At 42.3% G+C, this 22,868-nt stretch overlaps 1 protein-coding gene across 8 annotated transcripts in view; it reads right to left on the reverse strand.

Moving 5' to 3' along the window:
- Positions 1 to 22,868, reverse strand: part of spopla (speckle type BTB/POZ protein like a) — a 325,679-nt gene that overhangs the window by 172,234 nt on the left and 130,577 nt on the right. Inside the window, exon 2 of one of the 8 annotated variants that reach the window (XM_068035017.1) lies at positions 12,128 to 12,291. The exons of the other annotated variants lie outside the window; for them this stretch is intronic. The gene's annotated coding sequence lies outside the window, so the exon portion shown is untranslated. The remainder of the gene's footprint in view (positions 1 to 12,127; positions 12,292 to 22,868) is intronic. 8 annotated transcript variants of the gene reach the window in all.

Here is a 22,868-nt window from a genome sequence, read left to right on the forward strand (position 1 = left end):
AAAACATACGCATGATATACAATGACGTTGTGGTTCGGACTAATTATACATGACTAAAAACGTTATTTACAAGTGAGTAAGTTCAACACTCTCTGAAACATAGACAAGGTTTGCTTATTCGTCCCGATCTGGTTATCGTAAACCTCTTCCCAGAGCTGTGCTTGTCTTACTGATTCCTCTGAGATTCTGGTGGCTCAGAACTCTGGTTAGCATGTTCTTCCTCTGTGCTCGTAGCCTCTGTACATTCATCTTCAGACTTTGCCTTTGAATGTATCCACAATGCCAAAGGTTGTCACATGTAGTGTTGTCATACAGCTCCGAGTTGACTTCTGTACCGTCTAAGAATCGCAGCATTGAGTGGCTGCACCTCGTACGATCTGGGCTGGTTGCATATCATTGCAACCTATGCAGAATACCAAGGATCCCAATGCATGATTGAGGACACTGACCATCTATCCCACTCACAATTGAGCTAATTCTGGTCCTATTTGCCTATCATACGATGCCTTCATCTCGCCTTGTTTAGACAAAAGTATAGACAGATGCAGGTAGGGTGTTTCCCCGGTTGGGGAGTCTAGAAGCAGGGGACACAATTTCAGAATAAGGGGGAAGCCACTTAGGAGTGAGATGAGGAGAAATTTCTTCACTCAGAGGGTTGTGAATCTTTGGAATTCTCTATCTCAGAGGGCCGTGGAAGCTCAGTTATTGAGTATGTCTAAAGTAGAAATTGACACATTTCTAAATACCAATGACATAAAGTGATATGAGGATGGCATGGGAAAAAGGCTGAAGTGGATGATCAGCCACGATCGTACTGAATGGCAGAGCAGGCTCCATGGGCTGAATTACCTACTCCTGCTCCGATGTTCCTATATCCTTTACTGTAGAAAAATTCAGAGATACATACATACGAACAAGGAGAAGGCCACTCAGTCCCTCGAGCCTGCTCCGCGATCCAAGAAGATCATAGCTGATCTGATTGTAACCTCGACTCCACATTCCCACCTACCCCAGATAACCTTTCACCCACTTGCTTATCAAGAATCTATTTACCTCGGTATTAAAAGTATTTAAAGACTCTGCTTCCACTGCCTTTTGAGGAAGAGAGTTTCAAAGGCTCACGACCCTCTAAGAGAAAAAAAATTCTCCTCTTCTGTCTTAAATGGACGACCCCTTATTTTTAAATAGTGACCACTGGTGCTAAATTCTCCCACAATGGGAAACATCCTTTCCATTTCCACCCTGTCAAGACCCCTCAAGATCTTCGATGTTCCAAATGATTCCCAGATGCTGACTGGTAGGGTAGTCCTTATCTATCTTCCAAACGTCAACTCTGCAGGAGATGGTAACCCCAGGTCCAATGTAGTAGCTCGGAGGTGCAGCATTGCAGCCTTGAGATCTTGTCCTGTCTGCCTACACTTTAAAATAAGCAATTTGATGGCGTGCACCATACGTCAGGCATGCCGTTGGACTTTGGATAATGTGGGAATGATGTCATGTGACAGACTCACCACCTGGCGTGCATTGCTCAGAATGGTCTTCCTTCATATAGCAGCCCATTACTGGAGATATTTTCATCTAGCGTGCCATATAGGTTGAACGGAGCACTGACCGTATCAGCAATGACTGCACTTGACATATCTCGTAGCTGCCTGATGATCGAAAACTTGAGGAAGTTATCTGTAACAAGGAGGAAATCATCACCTTGAATTTGAAATAAATCTGTGCCGATCTTTGCCCATGAACATGAAGGTGTTTCATGTGGGATCAAGGGTTCCTTCTGTTGATTCAGCTAACAACTTTGACATGCCTCACAGGATTTCAGCACTGTCTTCAACATCACTGTTGATTCCAGGTCAGTAGAGCGTCTCGCTAGCAAGGGCATCTAGCAAGTTCTATTTCTAAATGCCCTTTGTGCAGTTGAGTTAGAATATCAGAACACAGAGCTTCGGATATCAGGACTTGTTTCCCTTTGAAAAATCACCCCTTGTAATATTCCGAGCTCATTTCGATGCTGCCAGAAACAGGGTAGATGTTTGGTTACTTCCTGTATTGTATCAGGCCATCCTTCCACAATCACCTTCCACAACGACGATAGGGTAGGATCACACGCCATCTCATCTCTTAGCTGCTTGCATTAGTGGGGTCTAAAACTCATGAGGTCGACCTTCAAGACATCCTCAATCTCGGTATCCACACAGCGGACATGCAAATCTAGGAAGACATCTGCATCTTTGTTCTGGTTAGGCAACCTGCTCAAGGTGTCCAACGTGCCCATTTTGCTGCCCAATTTACATCGGATGTCACAATTGTAGCCCTGGATCATAACTAAAAGTCCCGGCAACAGCAGGGGAGCACTCGTGAGCGGTTTGCGCCATATGACTTCAAGTGGCTTGTGGTCAGTCTCCACAGTTAAATGTTTTCCAAACAAGGAGGTGTGAAACCTAATGATACCAAAAACCAGAGCTCTGATTTCATGTTCGATGTTCGAATATTGGATTGGGTTTGCGACAAACTCTTTGACGCAAAGGCGACTGGCTTCCCCCTTTATACACGATGCAGCTGCCTAATCTCTTCTGGGACGTGTCGACTTTGAACGTGGTCTCACTGGTCGGGTCGTAATACAGTAGCATGCTATCTTGACTTGACAGAGTTAACTTTAAAGGTCTCAAACACCTGCTGGTGGTTTTCCTGCTACAAGTAAGGTGTACCTTTGCGCAGCATTTCTCCAAGCGATGCTGTTCACTCAGCGAAATTGGGGATGTTTGAGCCAAAAGGTTAAACAGCCCCAGACACCACTGTAGGTCTTACTGTTCCTGAAGAGTTGGCATGGTTGATATCTTCAAACTTATCTGGATCTGGATGTATTCCTGTGGCGGAATATAAATCGACCCAAAGAGGTTGATCTGGTACTTCTTGCCTTTAAACACAAAGCCCTCATGACGAGCAGCCAGTATTAGCAAATGCAACTTTCAGTCATGCTCTGCCTTGGTCTGCCCAATCACCGCAATATTGTCAGCTATACAGATACAGCCTGCCACATTTTTTGTGGTATCCTGTCTATGTACTGTTGGAAAATGTCCTGGTTGATGCACAAAACCAAACTGTAACGGTCTAAAATAATATGTCTTGAATGGCGTTCTAAAAGTTGAGAGTAGCTGGGCATTCTTGACTAAGTGGATTTTACATGCTTCGTGTCAAGCTTTGAAAAATACTTCACACCAGTAAACTTAGGATTCAGCTCCTCCAGGGTTGGGATTTTGTGTGGGCATCTTGAGGGCTAAATTCCGTCATCGTGAGTCTAAGCAAAACCCAAGATTGACATTTTTCTTCAGCACACATGTAACGGAGCTGCACCAATCAGAATGCTGGTGCACTCGGCGGATACTCCGTTGCACGCCATCTCATCCAGCTCCACTTTAAGCTTCTCTTGAACGTGCAGGCCACATTTCCTTGGCGCGTTGACTGTAGGAACTGCATCCTCCCTCACATGCAATATAGCATCATTCTCGAAATCGTCGACTGCATCAAACCTGTCTGGGCAAAGTAGTTTAAGTCTCCAACTGACAATGCACTCAGTGTTACAAATTTCCGTACCTTTCCATGTGGTGCTGACCTCATGCATTGATGACAATTTGTAAGTCTTGGCATACTGGAGGTTCTGCGACAGCTGGTGCAGTTGTGTCTATAATATAAAACATTTGTGGTAGCCAATCAGAGCTCCCATAGCTGCACAATAAGGTTATCGTTCCAATGCACTTGATTAGAGAACCATTGTAGCTGTCAGCATAGCTGTGGTGGGTTGCACCATAGATTCCCATTTCTTTAAATACATGTCCTTCAGTATATGGATGGGCAGAATATTTGCACTTGTTCCAGTGTCAATTTTCACTCTGAGTTTATGCTTGCCGCTCTTCTGCAGACATCCCGAGCATGGCAAATGCTTTAGATTGCGTAAACACATTGACGTTGATCCAAATTAACTATGTGAAATACTTGTTTGCTGTTCGCACAAGTACACTCTTCATCCATGTCCTCCTGGCAATCTGTCTCTCTGCTGACCTGATGCACCTGCTTGGGCTTTTGCTGTGTGTTGGCATACCTTTTGTTGCATTTGCCATCCTGTCATGCAGACATTCTCTTTGCATATTATCCGCCACTATTCCTGTGTGCAGTATCTGAGTTCAACCTTCTGCACTGCTTTATCCAATGTACTTGCATACCATAAGCTACGCAGTGGCTCTGGTATGCTAGAACAACTGTGTATTAGGTGAGTCAGGCCACATTTGCGACAAGCCTTAGCAGACTTCTGAGCCTTGGTTATCATACCAATTGTCGTAGCCGCCCCCAACTGTTAGCACCCAGTCATGATGGCTTCAAATTTCTATGGCATGCCTTTTCTTCTTTTCTCACAGGTTTTTAGATTAGAGATACAGCACTGAAACAGGCCCTTCGGCCCACCGAGTCTGTGCCGAACATCAACCACCCATTTATACTAATCCTACATTCCTACCAAACATACCCACCTGTCCCTATATTTCCCTACCACCTACCTATACTAGTGACAATTTATAATGGCCAATTTACCTATCAACCTGCAAGTCTTTTGGCTTGTGGGAGGAAACCGGAGCACCCGGAGAAAACCCACGCAGACAGAGGGAGAACTTGCAAACTCCACACAGGCAGTACCCGGAATCGAACCCGGGTCCCTGGAGCTGTGAGGCTGTGGTGCTAACCACTGCGCCACTGTGCCGCCCCGTCTTTTGAAAGGCCTCTAGTGGGGTAGACACGATTCTTCATCTTTGGCCTCCTTGTCTTGAGAGACAACGGGTAAGCGTCTGGAGGTGGTCAGTGGTTTGTGAAGCAATGCCTGGAGTGGCTATAAAGGCCAATTCTAGAGTGACAGACTCTTCCACAGGTGCTGCAGATAAGATTGGTTCTCGGGGCTGTTACACAGTTGGCTCTCCCCTTGCGCTTGTCTTTTTTCCTGCCAACTGCTAAGTTTCTTTGACTCACCACACTTTAGCCCCACCTTTATGGCTGCCCGCCAGCTCTGGCAATCACTGGCAACTGACTCCCACGACTTGTGATCAATGTCACAGGACTTCATGTCGCGTTTGCAGACATCTTTAAAGCGGAGACATGGACGGCCGGTGGGTCTGATACCAGTGACGAGCTCGCTGTACAATGTGTCCTTGGGGATACTGCCATATGCCATGCGGCTCACATGGCCAAGCCATCTCAAGCGCCGCTGGCTCAGTAGGGTGTATAAGCTGGGGATGTTGGCCGCCTCGAGGACTTCTGTGTTGGAAATACGGTCCTGCCACCTGATGCCAAGGATTCTCCGGAGGCAGCGAAGATGGAATGAATTGAGACGTCGCTCTTGGCCGACATATGTTGTCCAGGCCTCGCTGCCATAGAGGATTACTAGTTCTATAATCCGTCTGACAATTTAATATCTGCGAAGTCAAAATATTAAGCTTTGTCTCAGCACCTTGCAACAAACTGCTCAACTGACTCATCTTGCCTTTGCCCATAGTTCATAAGCTCAAGCCTATGTACTCAGAAACCTTTACCTTCAGTTGCTGCTCAGGAATGGCCATAGCTTGCTAGGGTTCTTCTGATCCTCAGCTGACACTCCTGATGTATTGATCCATTGCAAGCCCTTGTTGCCCACCCAGTACGATCTTAATTTTGGTAGCTTGTTTCTCTGTTTCATTCATGGCTTGATGCAGGAAGCAACAGTTCCATTCACTGTCGGAATGATTTAAATTCAGATGCTATGTCCAACACGTTCCAATCTATAAACTGTACATCTGAAAGCCATTGACTTAATGATCCTGCTTTTTTTCTTTAATATAAAAATAGGATTTTTTCTTACAGGTTTTCTTTTTCACAGGTACACTTTTTTTTTGTCTTGATTCGTTTTCTGCAGGCCTGCCTCTTTAAGAATGAGACGCCATGGCAGCTTTGTGTTTCAACAGCTCGTTTCTTTTTAAATTGTGAGTTTTTTTTTTAAACTGGAGTTTTTTTTCTGCAGCCAGTTGCACTTTTCAGTACCAACAGCTGCCACAACCAGGCTTTTTTACTGTGCTGTGGATCTTGAGCTGCGCTGTTGAGTTCCACCTTCTCTTTTTGGCTTAGGCCCCGCCCACAAAGCAAACTAAAACAGTAATGGGTTTAGCTACTGCTTTTCAAATTTTTCGACCCACTGCCAGATTAGTTAAAAACTCCAATTCCATGGCAAATTGCCTACTGTACTCAGTTTCAACACCTCCTGGGGTCCTGTCTGTAGCCTAGCTCGCTGCAGTGTTGTGTGGTCTCCTGCTAACTGCTCTCCTGCTAGATCCTCAACCACTCCAGGTAGACAACCTTCTATTTGTTCTCTCCAAGTGTGTTCTTCAGAAAAATCATCAAAAGTTATCACAATGTAATATTTGGTGGTTTTAAGAAAAAGTATACCCCAAACATTGCCACTGTAATATTACTTGTTCCTTTGGTGTTGATCTATTGTAAGACTCACAGGACTACAAGCAATATCCAACGTAAACATGGGTTTTATTATACTTTAACTAGTATATGTGTATCATCTTGCCTTTGCCCGTAGGTCATAAGCTCAAGCCTATGTACTCAGAAATTTACTTTTACCATTCGTTGCTGCTCCAGGAATAGCCATAGCTTGTATATATATAATATATATATATATATATATATATATATATATAATATAATATATATATATATATCACAGCCGGGCCACACCAACAACTCCATGGTCATGTGTCACACGACATCACTTCCTTTGGTGATCTTCACTTGCAGCTCTTAAGGTGGTCCACTCTTAAAGTTATCCCACACAGTGTCAACACCAGGTCAAAGCCAACTAACTGAGGATACATTATACAATTAACAGAACAAAGAGATTATAAATCAAAATATATGCTGCTCACGAGAATCAACTGAAATGTCAAGTAACTTTTTTTAAAAAATATATGCGTGTCCATACTGGTTTTTAGCTCACGTCTCCACCAGCCAATGCATATTCTTCTCATGGTACATATCCTTCAATATCCTTGTATCTCCTTCCTTAACAGCCCCAGGCTTCACTACCAATCCTCTGTGTGAGGCTCTCTTCTCCCATTCTTTTCTTCAGTATCAAAGCCTCTACGTCTGTTTAACATTCCCCTCCAGTTCAGCATTACATCTGCTTTAGACTCACTCTCTCGCTCTATCTTTCAAATCGACCCAAGTCGCACCTCCGTTTCGTGTCTCATTATTTCCCTTCCCTTCCCCTCCTGCGTAATTATCACACCACTCTCTCCTCTAGATTCTTGGTCAGTATCTTCCTACATCTCTCTCTGATCCCCTGTGCTTTACTTCAATACCAAACCCTCTTGGTCTTGTTCTCTTATCTCTCCACCATATGCATGTTTTGGGCAGAAAAGTGTTGGTCTATTGTTCTCGGAGCTGGTAATGGCCAGGATTATTTTACAAAGTATGTATTACACACACTATGCAGACAAAGAGAAATTTCAAAAACAGGATCAGTTTTCAAATAACATTGGTTTTCCCTTTCAAGGCACAAAGAGCCAACAGTGATTTGTTCCACAGTATCGTTGGTTAGGCTCAACTTTACTTGGTTGTTTGCTTCCAAGTAAATCATTGCCTGCGCTCTTGTTAAATAACCCTACAGCTATCAAACCTATTCTAACAGTTTAAAATCAGCCATACATTGTTTCATCTAATATTTTGCTGTTGAGAAAATGAACACTTTTGCAGAAAATAGTAAACACAATGCCAAATGAAGTATAATGCTCTGGTTTGATCACAGCTTGAGTACTGAGTGCAGTTCTAACTGCTGAGTCACAAGGGAAAAAAGATATCTGAAAACTAACCTTATAGAGGCAGACAAACTGAATAGTATTTTAAATTAAACTGTGATAGTAAGGTAAGGGGACACAGGTTAAAGTAGTAAAAGACAACTGAAGGACTGGTAGCAGGAAATTCTTCATACCAAGTGGTCAATGCATGGAATGGACTTCCAAAAACAGCATTGGAAACAAAAAATCTTGAAATGATTTCAGAAACAATTGAATGCTACAGTGGGGAACTGTGGGATTTCTCTAAACTAAGGCAGGCCAAATGGTCATCATCCATAGTTATCTTGGAATCCAAGGACCACAACAAGCATGTTATAGATTTTATTGCAGCACCAGGAGCTGTTTTAAAACTTACATTTCATCTACTTCAACGCTATTCTCACCCTTATAACTTTTCTCAAAATAAAAGTGACAAAGCACACAAATATTGAAATTGCCTGTTCCCAAACTGTGGTGTGCATACTTTCCTGAGAGCACGGGACTCCTGGTTGGAGGTGGGCTTTCGGGGTCTGGAGGAAAGATAGGTCAATTGCTCCAGACTACTGACTTCAAATGCCAACATGGGATCATCGTACTCCAGGCTGGTTCCCCCGGGAAAGGAGGTGGGCATCATCCACACTCACGAGGCGTCTATAAACACCGACAGGAGCCTGGTTCCTCTGGGATCCTGTTGCTGATTGGCGCAAAGGAGCCAGGAGGAGCCAACAAGGCTGGACAGTTTCTAGTACCATATGATGCAGGGCAGGAGACTCTGCTGAAACTGCTCCGAAATTTTCAGGAAAGAAAAATCAGAATTTTCATACTTTTTTTCCAAAAGAATTCTAACTCTTGATACCACAGATTCAAAAAAATCTACACATCCGTTAACACTCTATTAATGGAACATCTCTTTTTTATATATATATATATATATATAAAAAATGATGGTACCAACATTTAAAAGGAGTATTGTCTTGATGGAAAAAAGTTCAATTGATTTGTGTGATTAAACACTATAGTCTGAATACCAAGTTCAAACAAAAGCTTACATTCATACAGAGCCTTTAACGAAGAAAAACGTTTCAAGGAACTTCACAAATGAAAGCTGGCAAGCAAAGAAATGGGAGCCATGGAAAGATAGATTAGTGGGGGATGACTAAAACCTAGCCAAAGAGATGAGTTTTGAGAATACTTTTAAAGGAGTAGAGACTGTTGAACATGCAGAGGTGGTTAAGGGGAGAGTGGAGCCAATATGTAGAAAAGAACCTATGACCCAAACCGTCAACCATCACTCCGAACATTATGCCCGTGCTTGGAACAAACAATTCATCTGTTATGTTAATGGCGAGCAGTACTATTAAGTTATTGTTTAAGTTGTCTATGTATGCTTGGGCATTAAAGGGGTTAAAAATATTAAACTGGTGTGCTGTAGGGGTACACATACAGCTGATAGATCTGGAAGGGAGTACACAATAAGTAGTTTGAGACCCTCTGGATTAGAGCACTCATTCAATTAAAAGTAGTTTGTATGATTTTTTGTCATCTCACTTCCCTATACAATCCGGCATGGCACACCTTACTTTAGCCATCATAAAAAATTATTTATTCTTTGGCCATGCTACACCATGCCAGTAACATTAAAAAAACACACATTAAGACTTAGATGCAACTTAAAATAAAGGCACAGCACTGCTATTCCCAATTTAAGCTGTCAGCCTCACTTGTGAGATAAATATCAAATTCAACATACGATGCTATTTTCACTAAAGATTACACAACATATGCTTTAAAATTACAACAGTCAGAATGTTTATGCAACAAGCATCACAGAAAGAGTATCCAAGACAAAGGGTTACAGTAATCTACCGGTCCCGAAATTGTTCTTGGCTCATGGTGAATGCAACAGCATAAACTATTATTAAAGATCACTTACTTTGGAGTCTATTATTTGAAGGTACAGTGAGAGAAACGAAGAGCAGTCCAGTATTTTGGGGACTTCAGAAAAGTAATCTGTCTTCTCGTCTGGCTTTTGTAGATACTCAACTGTTGTAACCTTAGCAAATACAAGATCAACTCCCTACAGTCAACAAATCTCATGTTCAGCTACTCGAGTTGCTTTTAATTCTGCCTGGGCAAGTCAACTACAGGTTTATACTTGTTGTCTGGCTGGGTGACTCTACTGTGGGCAAGTTCATCTGCAGGTGGCCAAGGATGTCATCTTTTCTTTTCCTAACAGCAATACAAATATGGTGTCGTAAACAAGGACTAGTACAAACAGTACTTTGATTCTGTCAAACCTGTTGCTGCAAGCCTAACTGTATTCTTCTTTAGCATTTTCCACATTGGTTACCTTCGGTAAATTAAAGACTAGCTCTGAAGGATGCCTGTGTGGCTGCAGTAGCAACCAAGAATATAGGACTTAATCTTCAATGCAAGTATAAGAGCAACAGACATGTAGTTCTGTTTTTAAAAAGTCAGCTGAAGGGAACATACTGCCAAATTTGGATCTAATATTGATTCTCTTTCCAAGAATAGCTGCACAAAGATATATGCTAGCATATGAAGCTAACAATAAATGGTTTATCAAAAAGCTCCATAAAATATGACAGAGACATGTTTGTACAGCACATGGGCATGTCTGGTTGAGAAAAAAAAATCTCACCCCTTTCACAGAATTACAGAATTGTTATAGCACAGAAGGAAGCCATTCTGCCCACTGTGACTACACTAGCTTTGAGTAAGCAATTCACTTAGTGCCATTCCCCTGCCTTCTCCCCATAACCCTGCACATTCTTCCTTTTCAGTTAACTAGCTAATTCCCTTTTGAATGCCTTGACTGACCAGCCCCGCCCGGTTGCTTCCAACCAGAAGTGAGCGCCCCTTGGGCCTAGCTTCCCCACCTCACAACAACACAAACATTCACCACTTCCTAAGGTTGTTACATGAAGTTACTCTCATGTTTTATTCCAAAATTAGAAACATTTCAGAGTCAGTCCTACAGGTTATTGTGAAAGTACAAAAGAAATAGTTGTGCAGTTCAGTTTCTTAAATAAAAATCCAGCCCAATGCAACATTTAGCCAAATTTGACTCCAATATTCATACTCTTTCCAAGAATTGCTGAACAAAAAGATTATGCTAGCATGGAAAGTCAACAGTAACAACTGTAATTTCCAAATAGCAAGAGTGATCGCTGACCTAAATATTTCACTTTTATTTGCTGTTAGAAAAGTACTTGGAGCCCTATTTGCAGAACACTGTTTTCTATTACAACAGAATAAATATCAAACCATGTAACAATGTGTAACTTTCAGAGAGTTGTCACCCACCCCCATTTGCAAGCTCCCTTTTTTAAGCTTTTACCTTTAGTAATTTATCAGATTTTAATCCTTTTCACTTAATGGAGCCTTGGGTCATAGATTTATTATTTTATGAAGCTTTTATTGCCAAAACCCTCATCCATGCTTTTGTTACCCATGCTCCATCCTTCATAAACCTGAGTGCATCCGAAGCTCTGCCGCTTGTTACTTAGGCTGCTCCAAATTCCCACTCACCAATCCTGGTTGGCTGAACTACGTTGGCTTCCAGACCACCAATGCCTCCAATTTAAAATTCTTATGTTCATACCAGATTTCTTCATGGCCTTGCTCCTACCCATCTCTGTAACCTCTCCGAGACATCTGCATTCCTCTAATTGATTTAGACTGCCTTGCACAAAAATTACCCGTAGCCTCCTTTACAGGTGTTGACAGGTTTTGAGCAAGCAGAGACACAGGAAGGGAAGAACAAAAGGCAAAGTGTGTGATAGGGTAGAAGGCAGAAGTGATTAAATGAACAGCAGAATCATTAGCACCTGCTATCCAAAACAAAAATGGAGGTATAACAGAGGTGTTCCATCTCATTTGGATTTTTTTTGTTGCTTCAGAAAGAAAGCTGCATATACTTTTACGAAAGTGAATAGCTAATAAATGAAAACTCAAGTAATGCTACAGAATACTTCCCATTGGTGCAGATATGACAGAAACCAGGCAGCCAGGTGCTACCCTACACAACAGGGCTGTCCAACCTTTTTGGGCAGATGGCAGCATTACAATTTTTGCTCGGCCCAGGGGGCCAGTGAACAAATTTCGAAAGATAAAGGCATTAAAAATTTATCTTAAGGATAAAAGCAACAACAAATGCGCATTTTTGTGAAGAAGCTTTAAATGAGAAGATTAATTTACTGACTTACTTTCACGTCACTATATTGAAAACTGATTTAGTGACATACCTGGCATTGTTTTTGCTTGCATAAATAGTCAATCTCTGCCCGCACACGATGTAGCAATGCAGAATATTCTGGATAGGTGTCCATCTTTCAGGAGACACCTTGATCTCTCTCCTCCCTCTGCACGTGTGTCATGTTCTCTCTTCCCTCACCCCTCTCCTCTAGAACTAGGGGATACAGATTGAAAGTTTTGTGCAAATGATGCAGGGGGAATATGAGGAAGCACTTTTTTAACGCAGTGGGTAGCAATGACCTGGAACACTCTGTCTCCACTTCCGCCACCCTTGTGGGCAATCAATGACTTCAAGAGGAAGTTGGATGGCCACCTGAGAGAAATAGACTTGCAAGGAGTGGGACTGACTGAACAGCTTCGTGAAGGGCCGTCAGGGCTTGATGGATGGAATGGCCTCCTTCTGTATAAGAGTAAGTAAATCACTCTTCGACTCTCTCGCCTCTCTGTCTCTCTCTCGCTCCCGCAACCACCCCCCCCCCCCCTCACCCACCGTCTCCCTCTCCACCCCCCATCTCTCTATCTCTCTCCACCCCTCCACCCCGGCTCCAGTGTTGCCCGCTCCCCTGTCAGTGTTCCCTACTCTCTGTCCCCCATGCCCCCTCACCTTTCTCTGTTGCTTTTTGACGAGAAATTTCCATTGTCAGACTAGCTTTTTTAAACTATTGCACTGTCAGTTTCACAGCTGCTGACATGGGGAATAGCCATTTCCCAAAAGACTTTTAGTTTAGAGATACAGCACTGAAACAGGCCCTTCGGCCCACCGGGTCTGTGCCGACCATCAACCACCCATTTATACTAATCCTACACTAATTCCATATTCCTAAGACATCCCCACCTGTCCCTATATTTCCCTACCACCTACCTATACTCGGGGCAATTTATAATGGCCAATTTACCTACCAACCTGCAAGTCTTTGGCATGTGGGAGGAAACCGGAGCACCCGGAGAAAACCCACGCAGACACAGGGAGAACTTGCAAACTCCACACAGGCAGTACCCAGAATTGAACCCGGGTCGCTGGAGCTGTGAGGCTGCGGTGCTAACCACTGCGCCATCTGTGCCGCCCTTGGAGTTTTCCAGCTGATTCTGGCTTTTTTTTTTAAAAAGCACGCCGGAAAACCCCACATCTTGGGAAACCGCTGTTCCCGATGTCAGCAGCTGTGAGCTGTGAAACTGACAATAGTTTAAAAGCTAGTCTGACAATGGAAATTTCTCATCTCCAATCACAGTGAGGATGAGGAATGGCCCAGGAATAGTTTACATCCGAGGGCAGGATACTGGCCTGCAGGCCGTACATTGGACAACCCTGTTATACAACAGAGAAATTGGAGTGAAAGTTACTGTTACCAGCAACTGATTTCACAGAAAAATGCAGAGCTCCAAATACACAACTGAAGAAGTATACTGAGTGCCCACAGCAATCAGTTTATAGATTTTACGACAAGTTCAATACTCTGAAATCAGATTTCGGGTAATACTTTAATTAGTCAATGGGGTATGTACGACTGTTATAATTTTACATAACTAAAATTAGAGTTACTGATTAACAGCAGCTAAAACGCAACTGAACCAAGGAACATATATTCTTTTACAGATTAAAGCTTTATTTTGTTTTAAAACGTACTTCTCAGCAGACTGCATTGAGCATTTGATTGCCAGACAACCGTATTCCTCGTCACTACATTAAAACACTCCCTGAATTCTAACCTATTACAAGGTGCCATATTGACAGAATATTGGCTCAGATATTCAATACAGAAAAAACTATTTTCACTAGATTTTATTAGATATTCTTGTTAAGAAATGAAAAACATCTACATAACTAGAAAGTAATGAGTCTGAACAGAATGCAATGTAATTGGAGCCAATTTTTAATCTGCCTGTTTAATACTGTCTGCAAACAGGACATGCAGAAGAGAAATACAAAGTCTCAAAGGCTGAGTAATTTTGTGCAACTCTGGCTACACAATAGAAACCTAGTCACACCATGTCTGTCTTGCTCATATTTCCTTTACAAATACCATATGTAAATTGCCTAAATCTCTTCCAAATCTGGGTAAAATTATTGTATATTTGAAGGCCAATGTAGAAGACAAAATATATTAAAGAAAAAAGCAGAAAGAGGAAAATAAAAAGGTAGAGGGTAAAAGGGAAAGCTAACAAAAGAAAAGTCTAATCATAGAGCACCAGTGGCAGAAGTATTGAAGAAAGCAGATTTCCTGCCTTACCCAACCTACAAATGATATGCATTGCTGGATCTTGGAAGGCAGACAAGCGGGTACAGGGAGCAGGGATTAAAAAACAAAGTGATTACTGATCACGCAGCTGGCAGCTTGCGTCATCCGCCTGCGCCAATCTGCGCACATGCGCAGATTGGTTCCTACCCTCTGCGCATGCGCTGCGTTCTGCAGTGCCAGGAATGGTTGGCACATGCGCAGATGATGTCATCGCGTAACGCGGGCAAGTGGTGGGGGGATCCGGGCCTACTCGCTCACCACCCACAACCCCCGCTCGCTCCCTCCCCCCTCCTCCCCCACCCACTCCCTCCCCTCCGGCCATTGTGTGCTGCCATGTGTTTAGGTTGCCATCATGTGATTATTTGAGCAGCGCCATCTTTAATCCTGGCAGCTGCCTGACGTCGCAGACTGTGACGTTTTAGTGGCACAGGCTGCATTTGCGCATGTGCCATTGCAGCGCCACCTAGTGGTGGTGTCGTCAGCAAAGACAACCATTTAAAAAAGTGAGCAGAGTGAGCAACACTCAGTATTCAAACATCTATCGCCATCACCCAATGAAGCAAGAGAGTGTGCCACCATATAATCATTTCAAATTAACATTTTATCAGATTATTACATTCCTCTTGTGTCATCTATTGAGTTTACATTTCGGAATGATGAGTCATAAAACATAAGTTCACAGACATGCAAAGTCAAATAGACAGTTGTATATAATTGGGGAACACTGCATATTGTGTAGGATGGCAACACTTTTTGGAAAATGACCACAGGCTAAGCTTGGGATTCTCCAGGCTGCACACAGCAGAAAAGTAATTTTTAACATTCTGTGCTGTCTGGGGAAAGAGGAGGAGAGATAATAACACCCTATTCATCATGCAGTTTTGGCCCTCTTCGGTTGATTGACTACAAACAATTTGGTTGAGAGGGTACTTTGAAAAGAGGGACCTATGCTGTCGTTGTCAAGATACAGGTGCAGGTCACAGAATAATTAGAAGCTGATATTATGGTAAGGTTTGTTTAACTCAAATTCCAGGAGGCCAGCATCTACAAGCTGGTTCCTAGTGCTAAATCTAGCACCCTTATCCCAGCAGCAGAATCACAGGCCCAGTCTATCATCTTACAAGAGCTAAAGTGTCAAATGCCCCACAGGTATTTTGTGCACGTTATAGGAAGGGTAAGGTTGCACTTTAGCTGGGTTTAGCAGCTTAATATCTTCAATACAAGGCATCTGTTCTGTAAAACTTTATGAAAAGTACTGTACATTCCAGCATCCTAAACATAATATTTAAGAAAATAAATATTCAAGACCACGGTTCACATTCTGGTGATACTGAAACCAGTAGAACTGTCGTCCCTCCATAGATATTGAACTTTTTTTTTAAAAAAAGGTCACTGCCAGGACTTGAGCTTTGTGTTTAAAAAACCTTACTGAATGTCACATGTCTTAAGCTAAATAAACAGGAGCCTTGGTGACTAGGGTGAGTTGTTTACAGAGAAATGATATGTCAAGATGGTGGTCAAGAGTTGCTTTTGTTTTGGATTGTTTTGAGTCAATTGGGGAACAGCCTGCTAAGAGAGAAGACACCAGTTCATCCTTTCTTCACCTCTTTGAGAAACTCTGAGAATCCAGAATGTGATAGCTGAAACCCCTGATGCCGCATTTCTCCTGGAAAGCCTGCCAGACTAATCCTCGATGTCACCTGAAGAGAACTGCTCCAAAAAGATCCCAGTGACAGCCAACTGCATGTATTTGGGATGTCAGAAAAGGGACAAACAATGTCATTCCCTATCTTCTCCTCTTCCTTCAAGAATTAACAAGTATTTGGCAAAAGTATTTTTCTGTCTTTTTTTATAAAGAGATCTCTGCACAAAAAACTTTATTTTTTCTTTAGCCGTGTGTGCGTGCGCTGTGCTAATTTAAAAGACATCTTTTATATTTCAATCTGTGTTAATGCTTTGCATCTTTATTGAATAATTCTTGTTTTATAATAAATTAATAATTTTGTTGTTTATTAAAGAAACCTGGTTAGTGGATTTTATTCTGAAATTAAATTAGAGTGTAACTGGCCATATTGGTAACTGGGTAATATATTTAAATATATGTTGTGACCCGTGGAGAAGTAGAACTAGAGAAAGACAGTGCACTCCTTCAGCCTCGGTCGCAACAGTACACAAGTCACCAGGCACTGAGATAAAACTTTAGAACTGTGTCATTCAAAATACTGTTCACCTGCAAGCTCTCACTAGCCTATACCAAAGGCAAGGTACATCTATGTATTTTCAATATTGCATTATGAACAGAGGGGACTACAATTCATTAACTAGTTCAAAAGACTGGAGTTCATTCAGGACATTGGCACGTTTTGATACATTCCTTACTGAACTACGTATTTCACAGTTCAAATGTTCAGAATCATATTTCTATGAAAGCAAGCAGGGTCAATAGGTTTCTCTTCATCTTATGGAACAGTTCCATCCAGGATCTCTCACGTTCTGCAATGGACAACAAAGCTAGTAATATCACTATAACAACTTGACAATTTTTCCAGTGTGTACTTTTCCAATTCAATACTTTTCTTGAAACATGATATGCACTTGCCAATATGAAATGGTGCATGCACATATGCTATTAAATAATAGCCATACAAGTAGCTAGTAGATTACTAACAAGACCTGAAGACAGGAATTGCCTTTGTTAACTTATCCTGTGCCTATGACAGTGTGTAGTATAAGGGTATGAAGGGGTTAATCTTGAGAGACTGTAAAGATTACCGCCCACCATGACAACGTAAGGTATCGTGGGAGAGACTTCAGAACAGTTACAGTGTGGATTTTGTAGGAGACAGAGAGGCTAGTGTGGAGAATATATAGTTATTAAATAAATAGTAATGTTTAAATACTACAGTCTAAATACCTCTCTGGTAGACTCAATCAGGTGGCAAACATACAGAACCCAAACATATAATATGGTGAACAGTGGTGGGATCGTATATCCTTAAGAAAAAGTTTGAAGCAACTACCATCTTTCAGCCAGAAAAAAGAGAATTTAAAATAAGTAGCTGAAAAGAAAAAGAAAATGGGACCTTAACAGGCAGAGAGAAGCTCCATAGAACAGAAGCATAGCTGCCTGCAAACCAATTCCATTGATCAGGTGAGTCATAGTGCCGGCAGTTGAGGAATCCCAGTTAAAAAAAAGCCTTTGAAGAGCTCAAAGTAAATTCTAAAGCCATCGGGAGAAAAAAAAACGGAGAAAACCCAATCCCTCACTTGGGCTGAACGCGAGGGCGAAGAGCGGGGAATGCCCGACAAGCAGGTGATCTGCCAAAAAAATGTGGAAAACCCCTAAACACAGCAGGGAGTATCCATTAACTGAAATGAAATAGCTGAAAAAGAAAAATAACCTGCACATTAAGCCAGCCAAGCCTGAAGAAAAATAAATAAATAATCCGCAGCTCTCAAAGGGGAAAACCCTTGAACCTGTTTATCAAACAGCTGCGTCAGCTCTATTAGGCAGCTGAGTAAACAAATAAAGTGAAGTGCTTAGGTAAAAGAAATATGGAATAGCTTATTAAAAAACAGAAGGGGACACTTAAAAGCACCTACATTAAAGTAAGCTAGCTTGAAATAAAAGTTTCTTAAAGGGGAACACTCTAAAATAGCCTATAATTTTTTTTTAAAGTATCAAAAATTGGGAATGCCGTACACCTTCAAACCTCATGAGGGACCCAATCAGACTCAAAATTGGGCAACCATAAAGGAAAAGGTTTCTCAGATATACAATTGCATCTAAATTGGACAGGAGGTCTGAAGCAGAGCAAGTTAATACATTATTATATTTAATTGGTGCTATAGCTGATGATATAATAGCAAGACAAATTAATGAAATATTAGCCAAATTTGATGATTAAAAACTTGTGACTCCTACTTCAATCTGCGCAGCAATAACAGACCAATCCTGCGAGGTGAAGACCAACCTTGTTTCAGGACACCTCCTGCAACTGTTCAGTTCCTTCACCAGAGGGCTGAACAACAGGCACCAGGAACAAAGGTACACTGGGAGGAAAAGCAAAAGACAACTTTAAACCCTGCTAGTGATATGGCGCCCAAACTTCCCACAGGGGCGAACAATGTCCCAATGGAGCAGAATGCTTTTATTGCAGGAAAGTAGGGCATTTCAGTATGATATGTTAAAATCTCAACTACCTCAAGCTCTAAAGGAAAAGCATTTAAAAATAGAGGGGTTAATAAAGTTAAACAACCTCCTGCAGCAGACCAATCAAAATATTTTCTGGTCGAGATCAATGATCCAAGTCAAGCATTTTGGTCAGCAGACGTATAATGTCAACAGACATATCAGTAATTTCAAACTCGACACTCGAGTAAGTCTAACAGTCTTATCAGACAATGAGCTGTGGCTTTCCACACACTTTCTGCAACCAACGGAAACTCAGTGATGTGGCCCAGGAGGGGCTGAACTTGAAGGAAAGAGAAAGTTACAAGCAACACTTCAGTACAAGGGAAAGCAGATATTAGAAACACTGCATGTCCTAAGAAATCAGGACTTCTTGCTCCTAAGCGGAAGAGCTTGTATTGATCTTCATGTTATAGAGAAAGTTGAAGTTAAACAAGAATCCAGGAGCCAGAACAGAGGGAGAGCACTGCATACGAACTAGAAGCAGTAGGAGGCCATTTGGCCCCTCGAGCCTGCGTCACCATTCTATAAGATCATGGCTGATCTGTTTGTGGACCCAAATCCACTTTCCTACCTACCTTCGATGCCCTCGGACTCCCTTGTTTGCCAAGAATCTGTCTACCTCTGCCTTAAAAAGATCCAATGACCCTGTCTCCACCACTCTCTGGGGAAGACAGTTCCCCAGACTCACGACCCTCAGAGAAAAAAAACTTCTTGTCCATCTTAATTGGGAGATCCCTTAAACTGTGTCCCTAGTTTTACTCTTTCCCACATGGGGAAACATTCTTTCAACATCCACCCTGTCAAGTCGTCTCAGGATCTTATTGAAACATATAAGATCAACTCATCCTTCTAAACTCCAATGACTACAGATGCAACCTGTCCAACCTTTCCTCATAAGTTAACCCTCTCATCCCAGGAATCAGTCAAGTGAACCTTCTCTGAACTGCTTCCAATGCAATTATATCTTTTCTTAAGTAAGGAGACCAAAACTGTACACAATACTCTAAATGCAGTCTCACCAATGTCCTGTACAACTGTAGCAAAACAGGAAAGATGCAGAAAAGATTCACAAGGATGTTGCCTGGTTTGGAGGGCTTGAGTTATAAACAGAAATTGGATAGGCTGGGTCTGTTTTCCCTGGAGCGAAGGAGGCTGAGAGGGGACATGATAGAGGTATATAAAATGATGAGAGGCATAGTCAGGGTAGATAGCCAGAGTCTGTTTCCCCTGGTAGGGGTGACTAAAACTAGAGGGCATAGATTTAAGGTGAGAGGGAGGAGATTTAAAGGGGATCAAAGGGGTAAATTTTTCACACAAAGAATAATGGGTATCTGGAATGAGCTGCCTGAGGTGGTAGTGGAGGCAGAAACAGTAGCGACATTTAAGAGGCATCTGGACAGGTACTTGAATGAGCAAGGCATAGAGGGATATGGAATTAATGCAGGCAGATGGGATTAGTATCAATAGGCATTATGGTCGGCATGGACGCAGTGGGCCGAAGGGCCTGTTTCTATGCTGTACGACTCTATCTCTACTGTTATATTCCATTCCCCTTGCAATAAATGGCAACAATGCCATTGTCTTCTTAATCACTTGCTGTACCTGCATACAAACTTTTTGTATTTTGTGTACTAGGACACCCAGATCCCTCTGCATCTCAGAGTTCTGCAATCTCTCACCATTCAAATACTATGTTACTTTTCTATTTTACCAGCCCAAGTGGACAAGTTCACACTTTCCCACATTATACTGCATCTGCCAGATCTTTGCCCACTCACTTAACCTATCTATATCCCTTTGCAGACTCATGTCCTCTTCACAACTTACTCTCCTATCTATCCTTGTGTCATCAGCAAATTTAGCAACCATGCATTCTATCCCTTTATCCAAGTCATTGATATAGATTGTAAATAGTTGAGGCCTCAGCATTAATAGCTGTGGCATGCCACTAGTTATAGCTTGCCAACCTGAAAACGACCCATTTAATGCCGATTCTCTGTTTCCTGTTACCTAACCTATCCTCTATCCATGCTAATATGTTAGCCCTTACACCATGGGCTCTTTTAGTTTTAGTTTAGTTTAGAGATACAGCACTGAAACAGGCCCTTCGGCCCACCGAGTCTGTGCCGACCATCAACCACCCATTTATACTAATCCTACACTAATTCCATATTCCTACCACATCCCCACCTGTCCCTATATTTCCCTACCACCTACCTATACTAGGGGCAATTTATAATGGCCAATTTACCTGCGTCTTTGGCATGTGGGAGGAAACCGGAGCACCCGGAGGAAACCCACGCAGACACAGGGAGAACTTGCAAACACCACAAAGGCAGTACTCAGAATTGAACCCGGGTCGCTGGAGCTGTGAGGCTGCGGTGCTAACCACTGCGCCGCCCCCTGCGCCACTATGTTCAGAATCCTTTGATGTGGCACCTTGTCAAATGCCTTCTGGAAATCCAAGTATACCATATCCACAGGTTCCCCTTTATCTGTGTTGCTTGTTATTTCCTTAGAGAACTCTAATACATTAGAATTCAGAGAGTCCTGACTCTGCCAGAGAGCCCGACCAACGGAGAGAACCTGAACACAGCACAACTCACCAGGCTGCTCAAAGACTACCAGATCAAAAAACAGAAATGCAGCGAGTTCCTACAGGAGTTCTACACAGACAGAGAACTTGGGAAGAAGCAAGTCCAACAAATTTGTCAGGCACAGCGGCATGATGAAAAATGCATCTACCTCTACCAAAATTGCGAGCAAGGTAGCCACAACAGTCCCAAGAAATTACTTCCAGGATTGCAAAGCAAGGATTATCAGAGAGTACAAGCCAAAGAAAAGTCATATTGGAACAAACAAACAGATCCATAATTATGACAGGAGATACCATACCAGAAACCTACTGAAATTGTCAGAAGGGCAAAAGGTATGGGTATGAGTCCATATAGTGGTATTCCCCAGGGGTCAGTATTAGGACTGCTGCTTTTCTTCATCTATATTAATGACCTAGCCTTGAACGTACAGGGCACAATTTCAAAATTTGCAGATGGCACAAAACTGGCAAGTATTGTGAGCTGTGAAAAGGTTAGTGATAAACTTCAGTGTCACTGGGTCAAAATCCTGGAATTCCCTTCCTAACGGCACTTGCCAGCATGGACACGATGGGTCAAAGGGCCTGTTTCGGTGCTGTACAACTGTATGACAGCACTGTTGGTGTACCTACACCCCAAGGACTGCAGCGGTTCAAGAAGGCAGCTCACCACCACTTTCTGAAGGGCAATTAGGGATGGGCAATAAATGCTGGCCTAGCCAGTGACGTCCACATCCCACAAACCAACGAATAAAAAAAAAGAGACATGGGCTGGTGAAATGGGCAGGAAAGTGGCAGATGAAATTTAATGCAGAGGAGAAGTGGGAAGTGATTCATTTCAGTAGGAAGAATGTGGAGAGGCAATATAAAATCAAGGATACAATTCTAAAAGGGAATACAGAAGCAGAGGGACCTGGGAGTACATATGTACAAATTATTGAAGGTGGCAGGGCAGGTTGATAAATCAATTAATAAAGAATATGGGATCCTGGGCTTTATAAATAGGGACATAGAGTACAAAAGCAAGGAAGTTATGATAAACCCATATAGAACACTGATTCAGCCTCAGCTGGAGTATTTTGTCCAGTTCTCGGCACACTTTAGGAAGGATGTGAAAGCATTGGAGAGGGTGCAGAAAAGATGAGAAAGGTTCCAGGGATGATTAGGTAGTTGGATAGATTGGAGAAGCTGGGGCTGTTCTCCTTGAAGAGAAGGTTAAGAGGAGATTTGATAGAGTTGTTCAAAATCATGAGGGGTCCAGACAGGAGAGAGGGAAGCTGTTGGTGGAAGGACATTGATTTGTGATTGACAAAAAAAAAAGCAACAGCAACATGAGGAAAAACTATTTTATGCAGCAAGTGGTTAGGATCTGGAATGCACTACCTGAGTGTGTGGTGGAGACAGATTCAATTGAGGCCTTCAAAAAAGAATTGGATAATTATTTGAAGAGAAAAATTTACAGAGCTGTGGGGAAAAGATGGGAGAGTGGGATTAGGTGAGTTGCTCTTGCAGAGAGCGGGCACAGTCAAGAAGTGCCAAATGGCCTCTTTCTGTGCTGTAACCATTCTATGAATTTCTACTGGATTCTAAACGAACAACGTTACTGCAACTTAGCATTAACATCTTTTCCAATAACCCAAGTGGTTTAAAAAAATTAACGAAAAAAATCCTTTAAGTACAATGCAAATAACAGGCTAAAAGTTAAT

The sequence above is a fragment of the Heterodontus francisci genome, chromosome 7 (assembly GCF_036365525.1).
Source record: "Heterodontus francisci isolate sHetFra1 chromosome 7, sHetFra1.hap1, whole genome shotgun sequence".
Lineage (NCBI taxonomy): Eukaryota > Metazoa > Chordata > Chondrichthyes > Heterodontiformes > Heterodontidae > Heterodontus > Heterodontus francisci.